The sequence below is a fragment of the Rattus norvegicus genome, chromosome 15, assembly GCF_036323735.1.
Source record: "Rattus norvegicus strain BN/NHsdMcwi chromosome 15, GRCr8, whole genome shotgun sequence".
In the NCBI taxonomy this organism is placed as follows: Eukaryota; Metazoa; Chordata; class Mammalia; order Rodentia; family Muridae; genus Rattus; species Rattus norvegicus.
The window spans coordinates 84232212-84250499 of record NC_086033.1 but is presented as its reverse complement, the minus strand read 5'-3'; the positions used below and the strand labels follow the sequence as shown (position 1 = coordinate 84250499).

The following is an 18288-nucleotide window of genomic DNA, read 5'->3' as shown; positions in this document are numbered from 1 at the left end:
GTTTTTTTCCCCCCTGCTTGGGCATTTTGGGAAAAGAAAATAATTTAAGTATGTGTTTATTTTTTTATGAGATTGGGTTTTGTGTGTGTGTGTGTGTGTGTGTGTGTGTGTGTGTGTGTGTGTGTGCGCGCGCGCGCGCGCGTGCCCTGGCTGTCTGGAACTAGCTCTGTAGACCAGGTTGGCCTCAAACTCACAGAGATGCCATGCCTCTGCCTCCCTAATGCTGGGATTAAAGGTGTGTGCCACTGCTGTCCAGCAAATTTGGGGTGTTTAAAAAACGAATTCTTTCATAAAAGTGTTGGTGTTAAGCTTCTGTAGAAAAGTGAATTGTGATATTAATGGTGTGCAGTTGTCTAACATCGAGCATGTGGTGAGTCTTTAAGGACCTGGTTACAGTGGGTTTTGGCGTAGCCATGGCTGCTGGACTCTCACCTTAGGCCCCTGATGCTGAGCATGGCAGGTACCCCAAGGGGGACTCCTTGCAGGTTTTCTGGAACTTACATTTCTGACACCGTTATAATTATACTCTTCGTTATGTAGCGTCTTCCGTTCTGTCACATTAAATCAAATCTTAATGTTCAATTTGTCCTAAGACTCCTGTCTCACGCTCATTAGCATCGAGCATTTCAGTTTGCTTTTTAATAGTAAAATTCCCAGAGTATTATTGTAGAGTTTAAAAATTAAAAGTCAATTTATTCTATTTTTACTAAAGGATTTCAAAACAATCCTTCCAAGAACTCCAGAGTTTCAAATTTAGCATGCTGGTCATTTGAGACAATTTTAATATTAGCTCACAGTGTATACCTTTGTGCCAAAAGATAATTTTATTTCCGTTGAAATCCAGTGTTTAAAAACCACAAGGCAAATCGTTTACTCACAACACATATATGTTAATGATACGCACCAGTAGAGTGGCAACCTGGAGAAAAGACATGGTGAATGGTGGCTGAAAACAGGAAAGGAATGCAGTGTCTGTGCCTCCAACTGTTCTGGTTTAATTTACTTATCATTAGAAAACAACACAGACAAAACATAGCCAGCGTTGACTAGTGGAAATTATGATCATAGATGAACATAGATGAATACATTTGATCAGGCCGTTTGCAGAGGGAGGCGCATGCACTGATTTTCCTGAGCAATCGTAGCCAGCTTACTTTCTTCACTTTCCTAACGAACCCTTTGAAATAGAGGACTTCAGAAGCAATGGGAAATGGGGCAGGGGCTTGGTCCCCGAAGAGATGGCTCTGCTCTCTATGCTAGCGGTTTTTACAAGAGTGCAGGGGAAATGGGTAATTGGCCCAGAGTCACACACTCCTGACTCACGAAGTTGCTGTGATCACTCCTGGCTTCCCCCAAACAAGCACTTCTCTCTCTACTCACTGGAACAAACGGAAGTCTCCAACAGTGGTGAACAGGACCCCTTTCATCTCGAGGCTTGGCTGAAGCAAGCAGCCAGTATTCCTGACACACTGAGGTCTCTTGTCTGATGTCCTCCCGTTGTTGGATGAAGCTCTGCTTTGAAAAAACTGCCAGGAGCAGGGTAAGAAGTGTGAGCGCTGAGCCTGTCAGAAGCTGAGGTTTCTTTTTTGCACCTCGCCATGCCGAATACCTGAACATTTTTTTTTTTTTTTTTGCAAACGGAACAGTGTACGCTCTCTGTTACCGATGGTGGAGGAGGGGAGTCTTTCTTTCCCCCCTTCATACTTGTCTGATGCCATTCAGGGTCGCCCCATCTGGGATACTATAGGTAAATGATGGCGAAACAAAGAGACTCGGCTTTTTCTTCTCCTTGAATCTCGCTGTGTTAATTGGGGATCGGGCGCTGTGGTTCCTGAAGGAGATACACAGAAAGTGGTGTCCACTGAAGCTGTCGGCAAGTTGTTCGTGCCCTTCTGCTTTGACCCTGTGTGAAAATGGCAATGAATCTGTTTCAAGATATATTAGGAATCTAAGATTTCTGAGCAGAGTGCCTTGTAAAATTCCAATGACCTCAGACGTTAGAGTTAAAAAAGAATTAACCCCTCTTTATGGGTCTCTCTTTCCCCTCAACAAATCCATATTTTCTTCCAACTATAAGGCAAAAGAGCTTTAAAGCTCAGGGGAGTTCCTTTTATCTGATCCCAATTATAACACGATGACCGTTTTTACTGTTAGGTTTCGTTTTCTTAATTACAATAAATAGCAATCGAGCCTGTTCAAATTTATTTTAATAAATACATTTAACCCAGTGTCATTTCTATATGGACTTGGGCCAGTACTTTAATAGATAGCTTAAATTTAAATAGATGTCCAAGAGCCAGCGATGAATGCTTTGGTCTTGGTAATTATTGTCTACACTGTCTGAATTTGTTATGTAATTACTTAATATTCTGCTTCATTTTGACTGTTTACACTTGGCCTTTGAGCACTTGGCATTTTGCTCACAGGAAAGAATTAACAAACACATCCCTTGGCTGATAAGTGTACTAGCACGTGATGGTGTGAATCTTAATTAGACATCTCTGGTATGTTAGGGTCAAGAGCTCCCAAGTATCCGAATAGTGTGTTTATCTCATTAATATGCAGCTTTGGAATTGATTATTGCAATAATAACCTTTTTTAAAAAAATTAGGGTAATTAAAATTTGCAGGGTTTCCTTTTTATGTTGGGTAAACGTTATTTTAAAAAGCATAAGTTGATTTAAAATGAATCTTTGGGGGCTATGGTTTTCTAAAATCTGTGGCTCTTTTAATAAATGTCCCTTTTATGGGAAAGGCCAGAGTATCAGAAATGTATCACTGTAAAATGTGGAAAGTCAAGGCTTATGTTGAGTGGGAAATAAGCTTTGATATAAAAAGCTCTTTCCCTCTGAGGATTGGCTTGATAATGTCTTTTTATTCTGAACTGCAGATTCTCTCTTTCTCTCCCTTCCTCCCTCCCTCCCTCCCTCCCTCCCTCCCTCCCTCCCTCCCTCCCTTTGTTCCTTCCTTCCCTTTTACTGAACTCTCATGTAGTTGAGGCTGGTCCCAATCTCATTACGTTGCTTAAACTGGGCTTGAATTCCCAATCCTTCCACCTCTTGGGTCTTGTGATTACAGTTGTGGGTGGCCATGACTGATGGTTTGAAATTTAATTATTTAAATGTTTAAGCTGTCGATCTTCCCGCACAGGTCTTCCAAATGCTTGGCTTGCAGGTGTGTACTGCTCTTTACCTCTCATTTCTTCTCCAGTTATACATAGGTACACACATGTATGCTTTTCTCCCATGTATGTCTTCGTACCACTTGTGTGCCTGGTGAACAGAGCGTAGCATTCCCTCGGATTGCTCTTACAGATGTCTGTGAGTTGTCATGTAGGTGCTGGGAACCAAACCAAGGTCCTCTGGAAGAGCAGCTTGTACTGTTAACTGTACACTATCTCTCTAGCCTGCCTTCCATTTTCAAGTCATGATTCTTCTACTGACATTTAGAAAAACAGGGCAGGAAATGACCTAGCTGGATGGTTTTTTTTAACGTAGATTTATTTAGCTTATGATAAACAAAAGCATCTGCATCTGCCTCTGCTTACCATTTATCAGCAAGTGCCTAACATTTGCTGCATTGGGCTATTGACATTGGACGCTGTGGAGCAAAACAGTGAGAGTGCATTCGCCCTGTGTATAGAGTCAGGTGCTTCCTGTTCATCACAGGAGTGTGAGGACTGAGGTGGGGAACCACTCTGTAATGCACACAATTAAAAGAATTAGAACTCTAAGAAACTTATAAGAATAGAATTTAATTATAATTTAAAGAGCAAAAGAATATCCACGAGACTATATCTACATAAACATGATTGAATAATTAAATAAGATAGCACAAATAGATCCTATCATACAGGAGTACTCTAAATATGTTTAAATCTTTAGAAGGTGGGGCTTGATTGCTCACCCATGGATGGGAGGGTGTGTTTAGTGACTGGCTATTCTAGTTTCATTCTCTTGCTGTGATACAAAATACCCTGACCAAAAACTACATAGGGACCAAAGGGTTTATTTTATCTTTTGCTTCGATGTTGCATTTATTGAGGGAAGCCAAGGCAGAAACTCAAAGCAGGAACCTAAAGGTAGATCTGCTTGCTGTTTTGTGCAGCAGGAGTTCCGACCAGGGAACTAACTCACAGTCAAGATTCATGGCAAGGACCACAGGGGCATGCGGCTTGATGGCTGGCTCTGGCTCAGCCAATGGGACCATGCTCAGCTAGCTTCTTTTCACAGCCCTGGGCCACACCTTTGACTAAAACCACACAATTGGTTTAAAGTACTTCATGCCTTGTGAATAAGGAAGAACCAACAGAGATGCTTTTCATGTTATTTTTGCAACTTTCCCCGAAATTGAAAATTATTCCGAATTAAAAATTGTATTTATTTTTTTCTTTGTTATTTTTGAGGTCATAATTAAATTACATTTCTCTCTCTCCTTTTTTTCTCCCCCCAAACCCTGTCATGTAGCCTCCCCCACTCTCTTCCTTGTTCATAACCTCTTTTTCACTGACTGTTTCTGAACGCATATATGCATTTCTGCATACACATTCATTACTAAATATAACCTGTGGAGTCCATTGCTCAAATATCTATCACTAAGATTCCTGGTCTTGAGAATAAAAGCTTAGTATAATAAGTGAGAATTGCTTTAGTGAGGCATATGCTAGAAGTCCTTAAATCTGCAAATGACTCGAGGCTCAGTTACTGCTGCCCTGAAGCCACAAGCTTTGCTCTCTCCCAATCACCAACCCCCACCATCCTACCGACTGAGGAAGAATTCTCATAAATAATGGCTCAGCTAATTTTGGTACAAAATCAAAGTCACTGAGTTAAATTCAGAGCTCTTGGGATAAGTTTCCTCAATCCGTGCCTCCGGGGCATTGTCCAATGCGTAGGCCTCCTCCTATATACTCAGTGTATAGTCTACTCCCCTGGGACTCCATGCACCATTACTGTTCATCCATCCCATAGTCCTATCTTCGAGCAAATTGCTTGCAGACGTAGCTCCATTTGCAATGAGCCTTGCACAGCTGAGACTTCTTACAGAATGCATTTCTTTCCAATCAGAACGCTGTGCTCCCTCTCCTCAGTGTGCTCTTTGTTCACCGTTACTCCAGAAGACGCACGAAGACAAGTCACACGAAGTAAGAGCATTCCAGGCTTGGATGGCTGTGTAGGCCAGAGCTTTCATGACTTCAAAGGAAAAGTTGATCCTTACTGGGTGCTGCAGCACAGAGTCCTAGAAACAAACAAACAAACAAACAAAAGACTGAGTGGCTGCCTCCTCTTCAGTGAGATTCCATTAACCTTAATACCAACCTAAGTAACAATGACAGCAGCAAAAGGTACGACATAAACCTCTTTCCTTTAAGTACAAGTAGAAAAATTGCAGAATAAACATTTGCTAATGTAGGACACAGTTTATTAAGAGAAGATCTTCCTAACTCTAAGGACAGAAATGGTCTTACATTTTAACTGCTGTAATCTTCACTTACTTTGTGTACTGCAATTTCTGAAAGCCCTTAAGGTTCCTTATCCAAGCACCCTTTCCATTTTGACTGTTCCAATAATATGTAGTAATTGACATCTTTGTATTTAAATCCTAATGTACAAATCTCTCCATAAATGTATTGAGAAGTGTAATTAATATCCAAGAAGTCATATGATATATATATATATATGATATAATATATATATGTCACTTGATGGAATGGTAAGCTAGAAATGGAAGAATGGGAGGAAAGAACATTCTGCACAATGTATTCATGAGTAAATAAGCATCATCCTCATGAAAACTATGCAAAAATCATTATGTTGCAAAACCTGAAAATTCTATAAAATATGCAAATAGCACTTGTGTGTTATAAATATTCAACTAATAAGAAATTTTTAGCAACCTGCTGGGTACCATTCTGGATCCACTTTCCCATTAAAATATAAAAATATAGAAGAATGGAATGCATAGTCGGGTAGATGTATATGCATACATTTTTAAAAGTAGCATTATATGGAGCTATTGTTCTGAAACTTGCTTTGAAAATTTTATAAACAGTGTAATCTTCTATATTTAGTCTACCGCGGTCTTACCTCATTCATTTTTAACATTAAATTACATTTCTCCCCCTTTTTTTTCTTTGGGTTGGATCATGCTTCCCTTTCTTTACGTGTGATAGAATTTGTGGTCGCTTTAGCAAACAGACAATGCAAAAGAGACATTACTCTGAAGAGAACTGCTCCTCCGAATCCTGATCTAGAAAGCCCTCACAGGACAGGTTAAGCCTTCCTTTGGGTGAGAGACTCTCCTATTGGAACTGATAAAATACTCAGTCATGTTGGAGAAGTCCGTGTGGAAGAAACTAAAACGCCTTAAGAATTGTGACTGGCTTCTTAGACTTAGGCTATGGCCTCCAATGGACAGATAGCAAAGCAAGAAAAAAATCCACGAGAAACAGACCTTCACCAACAACCTGCGCGAGCACCAGCCAAGCCCGCAGAAGAAATGACTGCAGTCTGATGCACTGGGGCGACGTCCCAGCTAAGGTTTGCCACGCTTGGACTTCAAACCTACAGAGTGAGGTTGATGTTATCTCAAGTGGCTTCACTTGGCAATTCTTTGTTTCACAACAATAAAGAATGAGTACATCTTCTATAAGTTGTTTCTCCATGTTTACAACCTGTCATTTTTGTGGGATTGCATTGTCTTAAACTGGGGCACAATGAGGTGAAAGGAGTGTCCCATTGCCGTACACCGGTAAGAAATGCAGCCAAGTTTTGAACCCAAGACTTCTGGCTCCAGAGTCTGTAACCTTAAGCGGCATAAAGTCTTACTGCAATATCTTTAAAGGAAAGGAAATAGAGTCCTGAAGAAAGAGTGATGCCCACCTAGGGAGGGTTTCTTTGTTCCTTGATGACTGTGTGCTGATGAGAACAAGAGCGGTCCAGTCAAGATGAATAAACTGAGTGTGAGGGAAAAATGGGGGATCTGAGTAAGCCCTTTAAGTGGGTAGTAAAGGTTCGCGCCCAGTGCATATGAGGAAGGGTGGCATTACTTGAAGAGCATAGATATTTCATCCATCAGACCCAGAGAAGGCAGTTGTGGGGGTCAGGAGGCAAGCTGTGTGTAGGTCAAAGATGGGGACTTCAAAGTTCTTTCCTAAGTACAGCATTCTCCTCTTTGAGGAGAGAAGCAGACCCATGAGGATTAGCAGAGAAGAGTAGTCTGGAGTTTTTTTGGAGGATAGAGTGTGTAAATTTAGGGTTGAGAACTTTACCAGACTTGGAAAATAGGGTAGGCCTATCAAGTGGTGTCTATGTGAAGCGAGGTGATCAGTTAACACTGTTTTGATGACTTCCAATCCTTCAGTACCTAATGACAGTTCTGAAATAAGCAAACCAAGGAGCTGTTTTTTCTATTGGGTGAGAACAATGGACACAGTAAAAGGCTTATTATAGCTTGAACTATGCCCCTCATACCTTCTCCCAACCCCCAAAATAGAAACATGTCCTAGACATGTCAAATATCAGGGACTCAAAATATTTTAGTAATGTTGAAACTAGTTGTATATATCTTTTCAGCAAACCCAGACATGTTCTACATTTATGGCTGCTTCCAATAAAAATTACTTTGTGGCACTAAATATATACTATACTGTTTATGATCTGACTATTTACATGTGTCATGCATAACATTCATATTTCATAAATTTGTCAACTTAGACTTCATATTTAATTACAGTCATGTGCAATTACAATTTCATGTACAACAGTGATCCCACTTGATTATAGTGAGGCCGAAAAGGATCAAGTAATAATAACACAGCCATCATAATCTCATGACCATACATCGTTTGGTTTGTGTATCTGGGTATTGATAGTGTAAACAAATCCCTGCACTGCCAACCAAATAAAAATACGTCTCACTCAGCAATGTACAGTATATATTTAATAATAAACTATGTTCTCCTTTCTATATTTACCATAGTTTACCACTATGTTAGACTGCACCTCTTATTTAAAATTTCATTATAAAACTGCATGCTGGGTTACACAACGCTGAAAGGGCCTCTTTCACCACATGCTCTATAAGCTTTTGATTTAGTCATAGTCTCTTGAGCTCCATTTTTTGGCGCCCACTCCTTGTTTATTCATTGGGCACGAGGAGCAGTAGCTAGTGCTGTAATGCCGAGTGTCGTTGCATTGTATGGCGCTTCTAACTACACCGTACAGCCCAGGTACGCAGTAGGCAATCCCATTCAGATTTTTATATATTTTGCAAATATATTCCATGTTGTTCTAATGATAATGGGAGTGCCATTTCTCAGCATAGTTCCCCAGAGATACATGATGGATAACAGTGTTTCACACAATGCTAAAAGCATAATTCCTCTGTTTAGAAACTGGGGCAGTTGCTTAAACACTAGCTGTTGTTTTTATTTGCTTTTTTCATATTAATTATAAATAGGGAATTACTATGAAGTACTATGGAAAGAAGGGAGTGGACACCAAGAGTTCAATGAGAAGACTTCCTGTTTACTTATCTCTACAAAAGCCTATTGTACCATTAATGAGGAACACTGATGTTAATGTTTATTAACCTTGGGTTTTCAGACGTTTTTGAGTAAACACTGAAATATGTTCTATTATAAAATGTTAAATTTTCCTGTGAAATATTGATGGGACTTTTCAGCTTCAGTACAAGGTAAGTTAAATGGAAAATAATTAGTGATCATTAAATTATTAGTGATTATTACTATAAAATATTACATAATCTATTGGAGCTAGCCTTTGAATGGGAGAATGTTTACTTTAGAAGAGACCTCAGGAGTAGCACAGATTTAAGGCATTGGCATGCACACATGCATGCATGCGCATGCACACACACACACACACACACACACACAAACACACACTCACACCATATCCTGTTCATGGCCATGCACTCACTCATGTGTGTTTTATTGCTTCAGAAATGAGTATGGATGCCATCAGCCTGGTGGTGGTGGAGTGTTGGTCATTTTGTAGACTCTCATATGCTCATCTCTGGGTGCTCATTGGCTTCCTCTCAGTGGAGGTTTGAATGAGATTAGCCCTGTAGACTCATGTACTTGTATGCTTAGTCCCCAGTCAGTGAGCTGTCAGGGAAGGATTAGATGTGGCCTTGTTGGAGTAGGTTTGTTACTATGAGGTTTCAAAAGCCTATATCAGGTCTAGTCTGTCTGTCTGTCTCAGTCTCTCTCTCTCTCTCTCTCTCTCTCTCTCTCTCTCTCTCTCTCTCTCTCTCTCCTCTTTCTCTCTGTTCTCTCTCTCTCTCTCTGCTTATTTGCCTATCTGCAAAGAAAGATGTAATTTGTAGCTATTTCTCCAGCATCATGCCTGCCTGCATGCTGCCATACTTCCTTTGTGATAATAATGTACCAACACTTTAAAACTGTGCTCAAGCCCCCAGTGCTTCGTTTGGTCATGGTATCTCTTCACAGTGACCAAAACACTTTCCTATACCTGCCTGGGCCATTGAAGATGCCTGAACTATCATTCTGACCAGTTCACTTACCTTTTAATTCAGCACATCTGCCAACGCAAGATGCTTTAGTCTCTGAGCCTTCTCTAGAATGGTGAGCAGAGAGCCCAGCAGACTTTCCAAAGGAGCCTTCCTTGTTAGTTCTTTGATACTAAGCAGCAACGTGAGTCCCAGTTGCTTCCATCCCAGGAAACAGCCTAATGCCTCTTCCACGCAGCAAAACTTCAGGGAACTGATGAGGTCCATCACGTCCCCCATTCCAGAGCTTTTCTTCTCAAGGTTAAACACCCTCTATTTCTTTAATGTCCCTCATTTGGCATTCAGCATCCTGATAATCCTCCTTTAAATGAATGTAATACCATTTGTCAATGACCCTTTCAAAATTTGTTTCTGTACAGGAACATGGTGATCTACATGCGGTCTGTCCAGCCCAGGGTAGAGAGGGGCTATTAACACTTACATCTGGGCATTATGACTCCATTAATGAAATTGAGGGCTGCATTAGCCATTTCTAAGCAGTTAGTAACAAGGATGGAAATGATGGCTAAGGCTTGAAGCACCGCTTCACCACTCTCGGCGCAAGAAGGATGCAGTTTCAAAGTTAGCCAAAGTAATAGAGGTACATTTTAACTTGAGGAAGATTTTCCTCTTCTCAGAGGACACTGGGGATTACATTAGCAGTAGCACATGCATATAAAATGAGAAGGATGCACCAGAGACCCAAAGGAGGTATCCGTGTTGAGATTAGTCATTTCCCCCTGTAATGTGGCAGTCATTTTAAAAATTTAACTGTATCATCAACCTATGTGCAACATTATTCTACTCTGACATATAATATCTGTATATTTGATTTTCTTACATAAAATAGACAGATACACATGCCCACATAGCTATGTCTTCTGATATACAAAGCCATCTTTGGAAATCTTTCAAGGGAAATAGGTATTTTCAGCACACTTTTGCAAAAATCACCTCTAATACAAATTGCCTGATTCACTTCCTTCAGCTGATCTTTTGCATATTTCCTAGGAGATCTCTGTGATCATTGTTTCCAGGTAAGGTCTTGTATTCCGAGAGGGATTAATGTAAATATGTGTTTTAGCTTTAATATGTTAGTCTAGCAACAGGTGGGTGGGTGTTCCCAGGGCGATCACTGAATTTTCACATCTACCCTTTCAAGTTTGATCCTCCTCATCTACATCTAATTTATAGGTTATTTATTTGCTTATTTATTCATTCATTTGCTTTTTTATACTAGGTCTCTCCATGTAGTCATGGCTGTTCTGGAACTCTCTTTATATACTAGGCTGCCTGCCAACCCACAAAGATCTACCTGCCTTGACTTCCTGAGTGCTGGGATTGAAGAGTGGGCCACTATGCCTGGCTTATGCCTCTTCTCACCTACCCTCAAAGGTGACTGTACTCTTATGGCTGGAGAGATGGCTCAATGGTTAACAGCACTTGTTATTTTTGTACAATGCCTGGGACCTATTCCCAGAATCCGCAATGGCTAACAACTCTCTTTAACTCCAGTTCCAGGGAATCTGACTCTCTCTTCTGGCCTTCATGAGAACCAAGTCTGAAATATCATCCTGAGTGAGGTAACCCAATCACAAAAAAACACACATGGTATGCACTCACTAATAAGTGGATATTAGCCTCAAAGCTCGAATTACCCAAGATAAAACCCATAGACCACAAAATGCTCAAGAAGAAGGGTGACCAAAGTGTGAATGCTTCAGTGCTTCTTAAAAGGGGGAACAAAAATATTCATAGGAGGAGATATACAACAAAGTTTGGAATAAAGACTGAAGGAATGGCTATTCAGAACCTGCCCACCTGAGGATACACACACACACATACACACACACACACACACACACACACACACACACACACGGCCACCAAATCCTGACAATATTGATGAAGACAAGAAGTGCATGCTGACAGGAGCCTGATATAGCTGTCTCCTGAGAGGCTCAGCCAGAGTATGACAAATACAGAGGCGAGTGCTAGCAACAAACCATTGAACTGAGAATGGGGTCCCCATTGGAGGATTTAGATAAAGGACTAAAGTAGCTGAAGGGGCTTACAACCCCATAAGAACAATAATACCAACCAACCAGAGCTCCCAAGGGCTAAACCACCATCCAAAGAGTACACATGGACAGACCCATGGTTCCAGCTGCATATATAGCAAAGGATGGCCTTGTTGAGCACCAATGGGAGGGGAAGCCCTTGGTCCTGCCAAGGCTGGACCCCCAGTTTAGAGGAATGTCAGGACAGGGAGACACAGGAAGTGGGGTGGATGGGGAGGGGAACACCCTCACAGAAGAAGGGGGATGGGGATGCAATAGGGGGTTTATGGATGGGAAACCAGGAAAGGGAATAACATTTGAGATGTAAATAAAAATATCCAATTTTAAAAAAAGAACCAAGTCTGCGTGTCATTTACATACATATATTCAGGTAAAATAATCATACACATAAAATAAAATAATAAGTAGTTTTTTAAAAGGTGAATGTACCCTAACCTTATTAGCATTTGAACTATAGTACCCTATTCCCAAATTTCTGGGAGAATTCCTAATTTTTGTTAGAGAATATAATATCTGTGATTATATAGTCTCTGCCACGAAGGGCCTTGAAATACTGTGAGTCACGGACCCTAGAAAAATTCGAATTTAATCATCTTCCCCTTTTCCCTCCCACATGTGTCAATGTTAGCATTTCTATGTATTAGCCTACTCTTGGGTTGTAGAGTTACACCTTGATTCTTGATCAGAGACCATATCCTATCATTCAGCCCAGCATGGAGGTCCACAGACCCTATCATATGTTCATAAGTCACCTCTTCCGTACAGTCTTTTACTGTTTTTCCAGCCTGAACCGTGCTTCAACTAAGACACTAGAGATGGATAATGCTGTCTGCTGATTCTAAGACTGGCCTGTGTTACTTGTTCTTCCTCCATGCCTGGGTGAGCTTTGCTCACTACCCCTACTGAACATTGAAATCTGGACCTTCTTTTATTCTTGAGTGCCATCTCACCTTATCTGGGAGTTCTTTTTAGTTACCAGCACATTAGTCCTGGAGTACAGCTGAATAAAGACCGAATAATTTTTGCTATCAACTCAGTCACCCTTAGGAAATAGCAAAAGCTTTATACCATTATACCAAAGAAATTATACTTTTCTACAGACTTGAGAATTTAGTCAAAATTTAGTAGGAAAAAAAAAACCCAAGAAGATCTGGCTTTCCCCAACATTATAGAATACGACTTTACATTGTTTTGAATCTAACTTGTGCAAACATTATGTGCAATTCAGGACCATTATTGGTAGCTCTAGCAATAGTCTGGCTTTGAGAGCTTAAAACATCATCTTCCGTGATACATACTTTCTACTCAGTTTCCGAGTTCCCTGCATAAAACAATGTCTCTTCGTGATCCTGGCCAGCAGGAAAAAAGGGACGCTTTAGTCACCTGATACTTCTACTACACACAGAACAGTGTTTAAATGAAGATTAGGAACATAATAAATGCTTGTTGATGAAATGAATCAACAAATTCTTGAATAATGTAGTTATAAAATCAAGGATGAAAAATGAAGCTCGAGTAAGATTGTACCTTGGGAATAGTCACTAGTTGTGATCGAGAAGACCCTTTATGGAATTACTATCTAAATTAAAGAGTACTTGCCCTTTGGACGTATGATAAATATAAATAAGTAAACAAAGTCTATGAATTATACATTTTTAAGTGCAGAGTGCATCTGCCTATATTGATAACATCTGGAAATCCTTTCAAAATACCATTTAACATTTGAACACTACCCTACCCATTATCCCCGGAAAAGGCATTAAGTTTCCAAAGGAATTTAGATTGCGCCTAAGATTTTATCTTGACAACTGTATCATAGAATTAAATAATAGCTTATTTCCATTATAAATTCCATTTATTAAGGTATAACTAAAGCTGTTTTGATAAGCTTGGCATATTATACAAGTCACACATATGTATGTATACACACACACACACACACACACACACACACACACACACACACATACACATGCACACACCCCTGCACATAGAAACACGGGTTAAAGTCAACTCCATTACCCTGGTGTCTGTGAGTGGTCCAGGATCCAAGTGGTTTGAAAGTGTCCATATTGTGTCTGAAGGATGCTAGCTAACAAGCTATCATTGTGCCATGCCCTTTCCTTTGAGAGTCATAAGTGTGCCCATCACCATAGATAGCACTAGAAATTTTGTCCATAAAAATAACTCTGATGTGGCAAGGAGCACAGCTTTTATGAGGGTCTTTGATTTGTTTCCCAGAGGTCAAGTTCAATTCTGGCTGCCTTCTGTAGGAATGTTTTAATTTTCATTTAGAAATCCTTCCTTCCTCTAAGTGTCTTACTCGTCCTATCTCCCAGCAAATAAACCTCCAAGCAATAAAGTTTGTTAGTGAGGCATACTCTGTAAAACGTGATGATTTATTCTTTCGGTGACCTTAATGATAGTTTTAGTGTAGTAAATTTTTTATTACAGTAAATTATTTATTGCAAGAGAGACATGTAAGTCAACAAGGAATGGGAAAATAATGGTAAAGAAATTTATGGTTTTTTTTTTTTTGAGAGTCTTCTCTCCATGAGTCCTGGTCTCATCTTCTGTGTGCACCTAACAAAACTCTTCCATTATATGAAGTAAATGTTCAAAATAATGTAAGTTTGTAAAGGGGGCAGACCTACTTTCCTCTCAGTTTCCAGATGCTTTAAGAGAAGAAATTTTTAACATTCATAATACTTATTCTGCGGCCAATTTATTCACCAGCTTAAGGCCAGAGGCTCCATTCAGTTGTCACTGTCCAGAAAATATCTTAATGCTTGGTATTCTTGCACAATAAACAAACAAACAAACAGACAGACAGACAGACAAACAAATTCAGCCCATAAGGTCTTTCAATAGATTATCAAGAATGGATCTAGCCAAAGACCCAGGGACAGGAGAATCATAAAGATACAATATTTCTCCCTCCTACTGGTTATTTCATTACTTAGAGCCCGGATTAAGAAGCTGAAATTCATCATTAACATGGAGTAAATTCTAAATTATTTAGAAATACAGAAGTGGACACTGTTACTCTCTACTGCAAAATAAAAGCACAAAATTTTCCATCAGATATTGTGCTATCCCACTCTCATTTCTGAATGTTAACATGAGTGAAACAAATAACTTTATAATCAAATGATTTTTATTTGTTCTTTTATTTAGTAGTTGTTACTGCCAGTTAACGGAAGTAGTAAGTTACCAGATAGTTTCTATTAACTGGATTTGTCAGAGAGCTCAGTGACCTTAGCAAATGAAATCGTTAACCATAAAACATGTCAATAGTAAACAAATTCCTACCCTATGAGAGAAATGTGATTTAATATTTCAGAAATCCATAATTAATTTGTTGAGACCAACATGCATTATTTTCTACTACTTTATTACTCATTTTGTTCTTGCATAACCATGGAAGGAAAATCTGTGTTGCTTCACAGGAACTCTAGCACACTGCCTGGGATATAGCCATCATTCAATGAATATTTATTGAATTAATAAGTGAGTGGCGAAATAAATTTATTCCTTATTTTAGTGAAGTGCATTTTTATGGTTTGGAAAAACAGGACGTGATTTGCCAACTTTGATAGATCCCACTTATCTTCAAATGCCTTTTCTCCTTTCATTTTGTTCACAAGGGAAGGCTAATTGGTTGCCATCAAGCTCTGACTTGACAAACATTTCTCTTCAAACACTTAGAGCTGTGCCCTCCCCCCCCGCCCTCCCCCCCCCCCCCGCCATTTTATCAGCTGCCCTTTATTCTCAGCATGTGTCTCCTCTTGTGGTTTTTCCTGCTTGTTTGATTTTGATCATTTCATTTTACATATCATAGGCCATCAAGAGTTTTCTGGGGAAAAAAGTGTTCTGGTTGTTACAATAAATAATTCTAGAGAAAACTCTTAATGTGAATGATTGAGACAGCTCAAAATTCCCTTCCATTTATGTGATCAGCGTTACCCTCACTTCTACCAATTTGATTGAGGAGACGTGTGTGTACATTTGGTATTTCACGTTATATATGACCTTGGTGGGTACACATCCATGCTGTGTTGTTTTGTGGTTTGTTTGTTTCTTTGATTGGAAATAATTTTTTCCACACAACATATTATAATTACAATTTCCTCCCTCTCCACTCCTTCCATTTCCTCCTTACCTCACTTCCCATCCAGACCCACACCATTTCTGTCTCTCCTTAGAAAATAAACAGACATCTAAGGAATAATAGTAAAATATAATGTAATAAAATGAATCAAAACCTAACAAGTCAAAATGGGACACAAACAAATAAACAAGAAAAAGACCCCCCCCAAAAGACAAGAAACATATGATTACATACACAGAAATCCGTCAGAACATAAAACTGGGGGGTCATAATATATACATAGAGGACCTGCAAGGTAAGCAAAAGAGGAAAAGAATACCCTGACTTAACATTGTGAGACAGCGATTCTTTAACGATGCCATTGAGTTAGTCCTCTGTTGGTCATCTGCTGTGAGGAATAGGACCTAACTTTATAGTTTGTTTCAACAGTGAGACTCCTTGGAGAGAATTAATTTTTCATTTGCAAGTGGCTGTCAATTTGAGATACGTTCTGGGTTATGGATGGGATATGTGCCTAATTCTCCTTTCAGTTTTAGGACCCCATTTGGTGACCTAGGCCCCTAAGAGCCTACCTCACTTTCTGTAAGTTCATATGTATGCCAGCCTTATTGCGTCTCGAAGGCCTTGATTACCTGGTGTCCTCCATCCCCTCCAGCTCTTACACTTTCTATCTCCTCTTTGCAGAGTTCCCTGAGCCTTGAGGGGAAGGATTTGATAGACATGTCTCTTTTCTGGCTGAGCTTTCCAAGTCTCTGACTGTCTGCAAATTGTCAGGATGTTGGTCTCTGTACTTTTTCCCATCTTCTGCAGGAGGAAACTTTTCTGATGATGGCTGAGCAAGGCACTGATCTATGAGTCTAGCAGAATGTCAGTTGGGGTCAATTCATTGTTACATTTTGTTTTTATTTTTGGAACAGTTGCCCTTGATTTCCCCTTAGGTCGCTGGACAGTCTAATTTCTGGTTCTTGATCACCCAAGCAGTGTTGGGTATGGGTTCCATCTCATCGATTGGGCCTTAAAGCAAGTCGGATATTGGTTGGTTCCTCCCACAAGGATTGCTTGACTCTAGCATCACTGTATCTTCCAGGCGGGTCACTCTTGAAAATCAGAGGCTTTGCAGCTGGGATGGTGTTTACCTTTCTCCTTTTCTAGGATGCAGAGTACATTTCTAGTGCCATGAACGCTAGTCAGTAAGACTGACTAGGCTCTATGAAGGCTTGACTATGTTCAACAAGTTATATATGTCTTCAGTGATAGGGCCTTACTATCAGTGTGTAGAGAGCTACCTAAAAGTTTGGCAAGAACATGGGTTTCTTAAAGCTCAAAATAGAGTAAAGGTGACAATTAACTCATATAACATTACTGAAAAGGAAAAAAATCACCCTTGAGTCATTGAGGACGTAAGAAGAGGTAAGGCTCTAAGTGCAGGCATAGGATAGGATTGTGAGTGTGGAGTGGGTGTGTATTATCTTAATATGGGTGATGTCTTCCATTGGTGACATATTTCATATGTGCAAGCATATTGATACATCATGCTATAACTCTTTGCCACTAGCCAACTATACCTGCACACACACACACACACACACACACACACACACACACACACACACCACACAAATACCACGCACATATAAATATACACACACAGAAACACACAAACTACACATACCACACACATACACTACATGCATACATCACACACCACACCACACCCCCCACACACATACAAGTGCATATGAACTTTTAAAATATTTTACTTCCATATAGCTTATAGCTATGATTATTTATGATGATTGCTTGTCATACGGGGAGGAAAACATTTTTATTAAAAACACATCACCACGATGTTACTGGTACATACAATAGTGTGTGAGAAAGCACAAAAGGAAAGAAAGATTTAAACAAAGAGAAAAAATGAAAATGACTCTATTTCAGAAAGTGCTGGAATGCATTTCCAGAAAGCCGGCTTAGGCTTGGAAAGAGATTCTAGAACACTGCATAGAGCTGATAGGAAGTCGCCCTGAAAGACCAGAGAGCATGACATTTCAATGTGAAAAAAAAATCAACCTGACTTTTAGCTTATATTTTTACCCTTTCCACTTTTTACTTTGAAAAGCTAAAACAATGCTGTAGGAACAAAATATTTCCTTAAGTGTTTTTTTTCCCCCAAGAGCTATACTCTATGTAGTTGGTGAAATGTTTACATTTTGAAAATGAACATTTTGAAAGCAAAATTAGCATCTTTGCCAGCCTTGAAACAGACTCGTTTACTTGAAGTTTGCTTTGAGAAAATTAAACTTTTAGTTATAATCACTTCAGAGTGAAGTTGATAAGATGACTCCGTGTGTATTATCTGTTGCCTAGAATGGAGAAAACACTCTGTTAGCATTTGGACAACTGGGACTCCTTGTCAACTCATAGAGTTTCAGTGGATCTCGAATATCCCTCTGTTGATTAATTCAGTTCGTCTTCCTAACTCTTCTTCTACTCTGTAATTAAAATATACTATATTCTCAAGCACAGGGATTTATCAGTTTCAGTCCACTTAATTTTTTCCCTT

General features: G+C 39.6%; 1 long non-coding RNA gene across 2 annotated transcripts; it reads left to right on the top strand.

Annotated features, from left to right (window-relative positions):
- Positions 1 to 1114: 1114 nt before the first annotated feature.
- Positions 1115 to 6650, top strand: LOC102555382 (uncharacterized). 2 transcript variants are annotated; one of them, XR_360150.5, is made up of 3 exons: positions 1115 to 1540; positions 5066 to 5343; positions 6172 to 6650. It is a non-coding gene; the product is annotated as an uncharacterized LOC102555382 (long non-coding RNA). The 2 variants fall into 2 exon arrangements; XR_360149.5 differs by having other exon boundaries at positions 1115 to 1747.
- The last annotated feature ends 11638 nt before the right edge of the window (positions 6651 to 18288 follow it).